We start from the raw sequence: 10,272 nt of genomic DNA on the forward strand, positions 1-10,272 counted from the left end.
TTTCTCGCACGCTCGGGAGGTTGCTTTGAAAAGTGCAGTTGTTTCTCTCTTGCCAAATTTCCCAGCAAGTGAGCAGCAGGATTGACCGCGCACCATGTCGTCGTGATGGATCAGTGCGCGCCAAAATGTTGTGGATGATCATGCTGGAGTTCCCGCGGCTCCAGCAATCCGCAGGGGAGAGGGCGGAGCAGCCGTGCCATTGCCCGATCGCAGTCCAGACCTGTCTAGACTCCAGGCAGTTCCAGAACAGGTGGTGCGATGATTCGAGACTTCTGACGCAGAGTTGGCAGAAGTAGCCATTTGGCCAGCCCTGCCTCTGCAATCTGTCATTGCACCAGAGCCTGTCATGCAGCAGTAGCCACGAGAAGATTTTGATCTTCCCCGGTGCCCAGGCTTTCCAGATCAAGTGGTCGAAGTTGGTCGCCGTCCTGCCCTAAAACTAAGCCTGGTATGCGGACCTGGCCGAGTACATCCCGGAGCTTGAATGCTTCCAGGTCAGGTCATCTGGCACTTCTGCTTGGAGGGGCGGCGCCGATCGTTGCAACTCGCGGTGCAAGGCTAGAACGTCCTCGAGCAGGTGCTGATTTTGCCCGTGGGCAAGATCTCGGATCCAGGTGTTGTCGCTGAGTGCGTCGTGGACCGATCGGTGCTTTCGCCGAGACTGGGTGAAGAGCTCGGGGAAGCGCTGGGAGAGGGTTGCGTGCCCGAGCCACGGGGAGCGCCAGAAGGATGCCCGCGTCCCGTCTCCGATCGTCACCTTTGTTGAGGCCGAGAAGAGTGCCCAGTCCGCCTCGTCGCATGGCAGTTCAGAGCCGACCCAGGGCCTTTCCGGGTGGTGCCAGGCGATCCATAGCCAACGAATGTGGAGTGCTCTACCGAAGCGCTGCAGGTCGGGGATGCCTAGGCCTCCATGCTCCGTGGGGGCGCACACCGTCGGCCAATTGACCTTGCAGCTGGCACCCGTGATTTCTTCATCTTGGCGCCAAAGGAAACGTCGCCTGCACTTGTCGATCTCCCTGAGGATCTTATTTGGGACACAGAGGACGGTGAGCGCGAAGGTTGGCATTGCGCTCAAGACGCATCGACGAGCGCTCGGCATCCCGCCATCGGCAGTAGTTTGCCCTTCCATCCCGCCAGCCTTGCCTTGATTCTGTCGATGATGAACTGGAGGTGGACGAGGCGTAGCCGGCCCGTGGTGACCGGGAGGCCAAGGTATCTGATGGGGATGGGGGCGATCGAGCCCTGAAAACCCTGCAGCACCTCCTCCATGTTTACGTTCTCACAGCGGATGAGGGAGACCGTAGACTTGGCTGGGTTGATACATAGACCGGTCGCTTTTCCGAAGTCATCTAGGATGCGTAGCAGGGAGTCGACCTCGTCGTGGCTAGGGTTTAAGAAGATGACTACATCGTCAGCGTAAAGGCTCACCCGTAGCGCAAGGTCACGTCCAGGGAGGCGGTGCAGAAGCTGCTGATCCACAGCCGCGGCGATGAGGCGATGAAGCGGGTCAATAGCTAGGATGAAAAGGAAGGGGGACAGCGGGTCGCCCTGACGCAATCCTCGCAAATGAAGGATCCTTGGGCCTGCCATGCCGTTGAGGGAGACCGAGGATGAGGCGGTGACGAGAAGACGTGCGACCCAGTCCCTCCAGCGCGCGCTAAACCCTAGCTTCTGAAGCAATTCGAGGAGATACTCCCAGGACACAGTGTCGAAGGCTTTCGCTATGTCTAGTTTCATAAGAAGACACGGTGTCTTGCGGCGGTGCAGGGCCTTGACGGAGTTTTGCACATAGAGGAAGCTGTCATGTATGCATTTTGTCTTCAGGAAAGCCGTCTGCGCAGGCGAGATGATGCAGCCGATGAGGGAGGCAGCCTGATGGAGAGGACCTTGGAGATGAGCTTCGCGATTGAATGGATCAGGCTGATAGGCCTGTAGTCAGTGATCGCCGTCGCCCCGTCCTTCTTTGGCAGGAGGATGATCGTCGCGTTGTTGATCATGGACATGTCACGCCCCGCGAGGTTGTAGAACTGATGGAAGGCCGCCATGATGTCGTCCTTGATGATTGGCCAGCAGGAGCGGAAGAATGAGCCGTTGAAGCCGTCTGGTCCTGGCGACTTTTCCTGTGGAGACTTGCAGATCGCCGCCCACACCTCCTCTTTGGTGAATGGGTTGTCGAGGCCGGCCGCGGGCAGGGTTGGCAGGCGGACAGCGTCCCAGTTGATGGTGCAGCTACGCAGCGTCGTCGACCCTAAGGTGGAGCTGAAGTGCTCGTGGATGATCTGTTCCTTGTCTTCATGGGAGGTGGCGATGGCGCGGCCGCTGTGGAGGGCGTGAATGAAGTTTTTCTGTCGCCTGGAGTTGATCTTTGCCTAGAAAAATGCCATCCTGGCGTCGCCCGCACGTAGCCAGGTGATCCGCAACGCCTGCCGCTTGCGGGCCCTGTTGATCACAACGAGGCCGAGAACGCGCAGCTTAAGCTGTCTCCGCAGCTGCAGCTCTGTGCCCGAGAGTTGTCTGCGTTCCTGGCCAACGTCAAGGCGCAGAATGATCTCATTTGCGATGTGCATCTGAAGCCTAGGCTCACTGAAGAAACCCTTCGACCAAATCTTCAGGTCTTTTGCCGCCCTAGCTAGCTTGGTGTTGAGGCGCTGGAAGGCGTAGTTGGAGGCGACCGACCGATTCCACGCATGCTGGATCATGGTGTGGAAGCGAGGAAAGCGCGGCCAGAAAGACTCAAAACGAAAACGGGCCGCGCGATGAGGTGAAGAGGCTTCAGACAGCAGCAAGGGGCAGTGGTCGGAGCATGATGTTTAAGCGGCATGGAGGAGGTATGACGGGAACATGGTGCTCCGGGCCAAATTGCAGAAGAATTTCTCGATGCTGACTAGGGTCGGCGTCATCCGTTCGTTGCTCCATGTGAATTTCCTATTTTTGCACTTGATCTCTTTCAGTCCTGCCGCGTCGATCGCCGCCCTGAACTTGCCCATGATTCTGCGGTTTATGTTGTTTTTGTTCTTGTATCGCGCCTCGTAGATTAGGTTGAAGTCTCCATTGATGAGCCAGGGGGCGTCCGTCGGCGGTGCAGCTCGGGCAAGCTCGGCCAGGAACTCATCTTTCCTCCCATCGTCGACGGGCCCATAAATGGTTGTCATCCAAAAGGATGAAGCTGATGCTGCTAGGGTAATCTTGGCCGTGATGGAGAATTGGCCGATGGCTTGGGACTACACGCCTACGCGGCTTTTGTCCCAGAAAATCGCTACGCCTCCACGAGTGCCAGTCGCCGGGAGGACGACGCAATCGGCGAGCCTGCTCCCGCCAACGTCTCTAACTAACGACCTACTCCATTCATCGATTTTGGTCTCTTGCAGGCAGAGAAGGGCCAGCTTGTGTGTCTCTGCCGTCTCGCACACTACAGCTCGCCGGGCCGGCGAGTTGAGCCCTCGGACGTTCCAGCACATGATTTGGTAGTTTGTGTCAATCATGGGGGAGACGGGCGATTGCTCCGGCAACTAATACTACTAGAAAACAAACACAAGTACACCACCATCGGTCCGGGGGAACGCCGGCGGCCACCAATAGGTCCCAAATCCCGCCGGCGACCAACTATGCCCCTGCTTCGAGAGCACCTATGACAGATACAGCACATGGAGGAACCTAACTCTACCCAGCCGCACGCTGAGCGTCGCCGGAGACTAAAACTACTGATGGAAACTAACATGGGGAAGCATCGGCCTGAACGGCCTCTCCGTCTTGTCCGTGCATGCCCGCGGCGATCTTGAGGGCCGCGGCGTCGAGGTTGGTGAGCTTGGCGATTGCTTTGATGTCGGCGTCAGAGAGCGGCTCGTCGAAGCGGCGGATCAGCGCCTCGGCAGCCTTGGCCATCATGGTCTCCTTTGGCCCCAGGATGCCCAGGCCGTGCACGATGCGAAGAGTGGCCCTCTGGCTAACCGGGACAGTGGAAGGATTGGCCGCCTGACGAGCGTTGTGGCGGGACGGTGGTGTTGCAGGCCTGGAGCGTGCCGGCGTCTTGGCGCGCGCCGGGACCTTCCCCGGCACGGATGGCGCCGGGGTGGCGAACAACTGGCCTGGCAGGGCGCAATAGCCACCGGCTTCAGAGAGCTGCAGGTGGCACACCTGGGAGGTGACCGCGCCGAGCTGCAGGGAGTGCGAGGTGGCCGCTCCGGGGGTGTGCTGGGCGAGGGAGAGGGCCGGGCCCATGTCTATGACGTCGTCGAGGCTGCAGGTCGTGTCGGCGTTCTCGTCGAAGCAGAGTGGCTTGTCGACGGTGGCCGCAGCAACCTTGTCCACCGCGGTCTTTCTCGGGTCCACCCGAGGAGGAGGGGGCAGCTCCCTACTCACCTGGTCGAAGAAGGCTGCCACCGGGTCACCGCCGTTCGGTGGCCCGCCCTTTGTCCTTGGCAGGGGCCGGGGTGGCGCCAGCAGCGGGTTTGGTGGGGTGGCAGCCGTCCCAGAGGAGGACGCCGCCTAGGGCCTGGCCCTTCCCTTCTTGGCAGCGTGGCCCTGACGTCCGTCGCAGGGGCGGCTCCGGCTGCGCCGCGAGGTGGGCGTGCGGTTGCGGTGGCGTTCCGTGGGCGGGGGCGCGGCTGGCTCCTTGCCACGGCCCCGACCCAGCAGCGTGTCCTTCCAGGACCTCCTCTGGTTGTCGTCGCCATCGTGGCTGCGCCTGTGGCCAGCCGAAGGCATGCCCTTGCAGCCCGAGGACGCCACCTGCGCGGGAGGGCGCAGGCGCGGCCCCGAGTCCTGCGATGGCCTGCCGTCTTCCACGCCTGCCACCCAGCCGCCCGCATGTGGGAAGCGCGGGTATGGGCGGTCGTCGTCGTCGGAGGATGGGAGCCCGCTTTGCCCAGAGTGCAAGGAGCGGGGGGAGAGCAGCGTCCAGTCTTCAACGCGGTCGATGTGCACCAGGACGTCCTAGCGGAGCAGGTCAGGGGGCGGCGCGACAGCCCTGCTCGGCAGTGAGAAGCCTATCATCTTCTCCACCCTACCGGCCCCCGTGCGTGCTTCCAAAGCGTCCTCTTGGTGGGGATGTGGTGGAGCTGCCACACCCACACCCAGACGGCGAAGGGCTTCGTGTCTGCACGCTCGAAAGTGCGGCTGTCGAGGCGGTCGATGATCACCTTGTCGCCCAGCGCCTCCTTCGCACCCTCCAGGGTCCACAGCTACATGGGCAGCTTCTCCATGACGACACGGACGTGGATCATCCAGGTGTCATGGATCGCGTGCGTGTCCTCCCTCCACGGCTCCAGGAGGAAGGCGACGCCGTCCATGGTGATCGAGCCGCGACGGACGGCGAGATCTTTGTGCGCCGGCATGGTGAAGTGGACGAAGAAATCTTCAGGATCATGGCTGGTGACACGGGGGAGGTGTGTGGGGATCTGAAACTCCCGCTCGATGGCCCGACCGATGGAGAGGGGGCTGGCCGCGTGCAGCTTGGACATCGACATGACCACCACCGCATGCTGCTGCAGCAGGAAGACCTGCTGCTCCATCTCCGGGGTGGAAGCGATCACCTTGTGGCTGGTTCTTGGCCGGTGCCCGTGGTCGATGAAGGGGGCGTTTGCCAGAGCCATCGGGGGCGGAGGATGGCCGGCGGGGAACACTAGGCGTTCCTGCACCGGACGGGCTTGCTGCTCGCCCACGGCCCGGCTTCTCTTGTTCTTGGGGCACTCCCTGCCGAAGTGGCCCGGGAGCTTGCAGATGATGCAATGGAGGGGGTCGTGGCAGTTGATGCGGTGGTGGTGAGGGCTAAGGCAGCGAAAGTAGAGGCCCTTGAATCTCCTTAAGAAGGCCTCGCACCCCGGCGAGGGAGGGGAGCGCCCAGGACCAGTCTCGCGGACGCGTCATGGGTTGCCCGGCGGACGCCTACCTGCCTTCTTGCTCCTGCGGGACTGGTAGCGAGTCCATCCCTCATCAATGGCGGCCGGCCCCAAAACGGGTGGCGGGGAGGGCACAACTACAATGGATCGAAGCCGGGGTTGCTCTGGCGGGGGGGAGGGCGCCAAGACCCATCGGTCCAGGGGGAGGGGCGCCCTCGAGGTCACCACCCCGTGGCAGGATTTGCGGGGGCGTCCCCCACACTGGCGCGGCCGGAGAACAGGGAGAGGATGGCACCGCGGAAGATCCAGGGGATCTAGATCCGCCCCCGAGAACGGAGCGTTGATGCTTGGCTGGTGGGGATGCGGGATCCCGGGGCGGTGGCGGGGCCGGCATGGGCGGCAGCGGCCCTCCGGGCGGGGCAGCGTTGCTGGGGCGGTGGCCGCCGCAGCCGGAGCAGCCAGCGGCGCGGGGCGGAGTGGGGGCCTAGCCTAGGAGCGGAGCGGAGGCAATACTCCCGGGGCCAAAGGAAAGGGCCTCCTTGTGCTCATTATGTGTGGTGGTAAGGCCACCACATTTGAATGGGGTGAGCAGAACACAAAAACTGTTTGCAACCAAACAGCTGAAGTTTGCATCTGCTTACACCCTAAGCACAAATGCGGGTAACCAAACAGCAGGGGTAAGTGCCTCTCTATGCGATGCAGACAACCAAACAGGTTGCATCTGCTGCATATGAGGCTGTTTTTCAGCAACCAGGCTGGCTAGAGTTGGACATGCAATGCAACTACTGTTGCAAACTGCAACCAAACACGACCCTAGCGATCCGATCAGCTACAGTCCTTGTATTTTGGCCTTGGCCGATGCAAGCAAAGATAATTTTTTTCTCATTAATTTACATATATAATAAAGTAATGGGCCAAATTACATGATGATCTATGAATCACTCTGTCTACCCTATGGCTACGCCACTATCCTTTGGCCACGGATTGCGGTTCAGCATTGGAGATGCATTATTCCCACTATGACTAGGAGCGACAGCCACCTGGATGGTCATGAAGCACCCGCCACCCGCTCCATGAAGTGGGGTCAACTTGGGAGTGTCATGGCCGAATGGATCCCACTCTCTGCTCTTGTTGTAGCACACGCCAGGCTCCTTCGCCACCGCACGCGGTCTATGATAGAAAGGGGATCCATCAGCCATGCCACTCCAAGTTGCTGGTACATCTCCGATTCTGACTCACTAGTCGCTCCTTTCTCCTGGAGGCCTAACCGCATCCCTCCCTATTTTTCCCGTTTGGAATTGCGGCAGAGGCGGTCTCAGACCGGCCGGCGTTTGCAGTAACGCCGCGCCCGCAACGCGTTCGTGGAAATGCCGCAGGAGGAAGGAAAGCCATTGTATCCTGACTCGCTACTTGGAGTGGATCAGAGGATGGTTGTGCAAGTGCCACACCTAGCGACATAGTTCAATTAGAACCCGGCGATGGCTTATTCCGTTCTCCATCGGCTGCTTGCCTAGTCATCTGGTGGTCAACAGTGCACCGACAAGACAGTATTCTAGTGAAGTAACATTGGGTCTGTGAGCTGGTATCAATGGAGATTTTCTCTGCAGCACAGGGATTTGAGAAAATGTCGCAGGAGGCAGTCCGCCGGTCAGATGGACGGTTCTGGGACTCTGTCCAGCGAGGGACGAGTAAAACTTCAACTTTTCTTTCTTGGTGCGCGCGTACAAGGTGGAAATCCAGTGCCTATGACTACAGCTGTGCAATGCCCACCTTCTAATTCGAGTTTCTACTTTTCAGCGGTCCATCACGGGAACCTTCGTGCCAAAGTCCCACTCTCATATTCACAAGGAAGATGGAGGGTCAGCAGAAACTTCCTAGGAATTTTGACGTTGCGTCTCTTTTTGTTCTCAACTGGTCACCCTTTCTCTGAATCAACAATTCCATGTGGCTATCACATCATTGGAAGATTCCTAGGGAGATTTAGTCCAGATGTTTGACACTTGACTTTGAAATTTAGTCCAAATGTTTGACACCTGACTTTGAAAATTTTCTCATCAGCGGGCCCAGCGGGACGCCCATTAGAAAATCATATATAAGATGCTGTGTTTCAGCACAAACTCCTTCGCAGCCTTTCACCAAGTTTTTCCATTGGGTTCTTATTTTGAGGAGGTGTTCGCCTTAACAGTTCTCTTGGAGGAGATGGCAACAAAGAGGTATTAAGCTAGACTACTTAATGCACATCCTATCGAAATTATTAACCGAACCGAGACTAATATGTGGTCAATTAGAAGTATGGCCAGCTGTGTAACGCCCTCGATGCGGCTATATCTCCCACGTGTCGAAGCACGACTTAGAGGCATAACCGCATTGAAAGCAATGTCGCAAGTGAGGTAATCTTCACACAACCCATGTAATACATAAGGGAAAAAGATACATAGTTGGCTTACAATAGCCACTTCACACAATTACATGAATAAAGCATTACATCATCCAAATACAATCAAGGTCCGACTACGGAACCAAAATAAAAGAAGACTACCCCAAATGCTACACAGATCCCCGATCGACCCCAACTGGGCTCCACTACTGATCAACTAGAACGAAACAACACAAAGGACAAGATCTTCAACGAGCTCCTCCTGAGCTTGGTTGCGTCATCTGCACGGTCTCATCGGCACCTGCATGCTGGTTTTGGAAGTATCTGTGAGCCACGGGGACTCAGCAATTTCACACCCTCGCGATCAAGACTATTTAAGCTTATGGGTAAGGTAAAAGGTATGAGGTGGAGCTGCAGCAAGCGACTAGCATATATGGTGGCTAACATATTCGCAAAAGAGAGCGAGAAGAGAAGGCAAAAGCACGGTCGAGGAACTATGATCAAGAAGTGATCCTAGAACAACCTACGTCAAGCATAACTCCAACACCGTGTTCACTTCCCGAACCCCGCCGAGAAGAGACCATCACGGTTACACACGCGGTTGATCCATTTTAATTAAGTTAAGGTTCAAGTTATCTACAACCGGACATTAACAAATTCCCATCTGCCCATAACCGCAGGCATGGCTTTCGAAAGTTCAAATCCCTGCAGGGGTGTCCCAACTTAGCCCATCACAAGCTCTCACGGTCAACGAAGGAATAGACCTCCTCCCGAGACATTCCGATCAGACTCGGTATCCCGGTTCTACAAGACATTTCGACAGGGTAAAACTAAACCAGCAACACCGCCCGAATGTGCCGACAAATCCCGATAGGAGCTGCACATATCTCTTTCTCAGGGCACACCGGATTGTCCAAACTTCCGGTAGGCTAGCCCAGAGTTGCCCCTGGTGGCCACCGGTGACTGACAAGTTGGACCAACACTCAGAGGAGCACTGGCCCGGGGGGTAAAATAATGATGACCCGCAGGAGCGCGACTCCCAAGGGAAAAGAAAAGGCTAGGTGGCAAATGGTAAACCAATGTTGGGCGTTGCTGGAGGAGTTTTACTCAAGGCGAACTATCAAGGGGTTCCCATAATAGCCCAACCGCGTAAGGAACGCAAAATCCGGGAACATAACACCGATATGACGGAAAACTAGGGCGGCAAGAGTGGAACAAAACACCAGGCATAAGGCCGAGCCTTCCACCCTTTACCAAGTATATAGATGCATTAATTAAATAAGATATATTGTGATATCCCAACAAGTAAACATGTTCCAACCAGGAACAACATCTCCATGTTCCAACAAGGAACAAAACTTCAATCTTCACCTGCAACTAACAACGCTATAAGAGGGGCTGAGCAAAGCAGTAACATAGCCAAGCAACGGTTTGCTAGGACAAGGTGGGTTAGAGGCTTGGTTCAACAATATGGGAGGCATGATAAGCAAGTGGTAGGTATCGTAGCATAGGCATAGCAAAAGAGCGAGCAACTAAGCAAGCAAAGATAGAAGTGATTTCGAGGGTATGGTCATCTTGCCTGAAATCTCACAAGGAAGAAGAACGAGTCCATGAAGAAGACAAACGGACGTAGTCGAACGGGTCCTCACAAACGCGACGTTATTGGAACCAACCCGAAGAAGCAAACACCGGAAACAAGCACACAACATAGTAAACAACCAACACATGAACATGGTATGATATGCGGGATGCAGTATGCGATGCATATGCATGATTTGCAAAGGAATGAATGAACCTGGCTCAACTTGGAAATGCAAGTGGGCCACTGGAAAGGTGAGATGAAATCTCTTGAAAACGATATAAAGAACGCCGGAATCGGAGTTACGGTTTGATAATGGCAAGCAATTCAAATATGGCCACGTTCTGCGATTTACAGCAAGTAGCCATCTAAATGCAACAAGATGAACAAGCTACAACACCCAAACATGGCATCAAAATACATGGCAGGGATGCATTCATGATGCTTAACAAAAGTCTAGCACTGAGTTACGGCCAATT

Source organism: Triticum urartu, chromosome 7A (genome assembly GCF_056163025.1).
Source record: "Triticum urartu cultivar PI428250 chromosome 7A, HENAU_Tu73, whole genome shotgun sequence".
In the NCBI taxonomy this organism is placed as follows: Eukaryota; Viridiplantae; Streptophyta; class Magnoliopsida; order Poales; family Poaceae; genus Triticum; species Triticum urartu.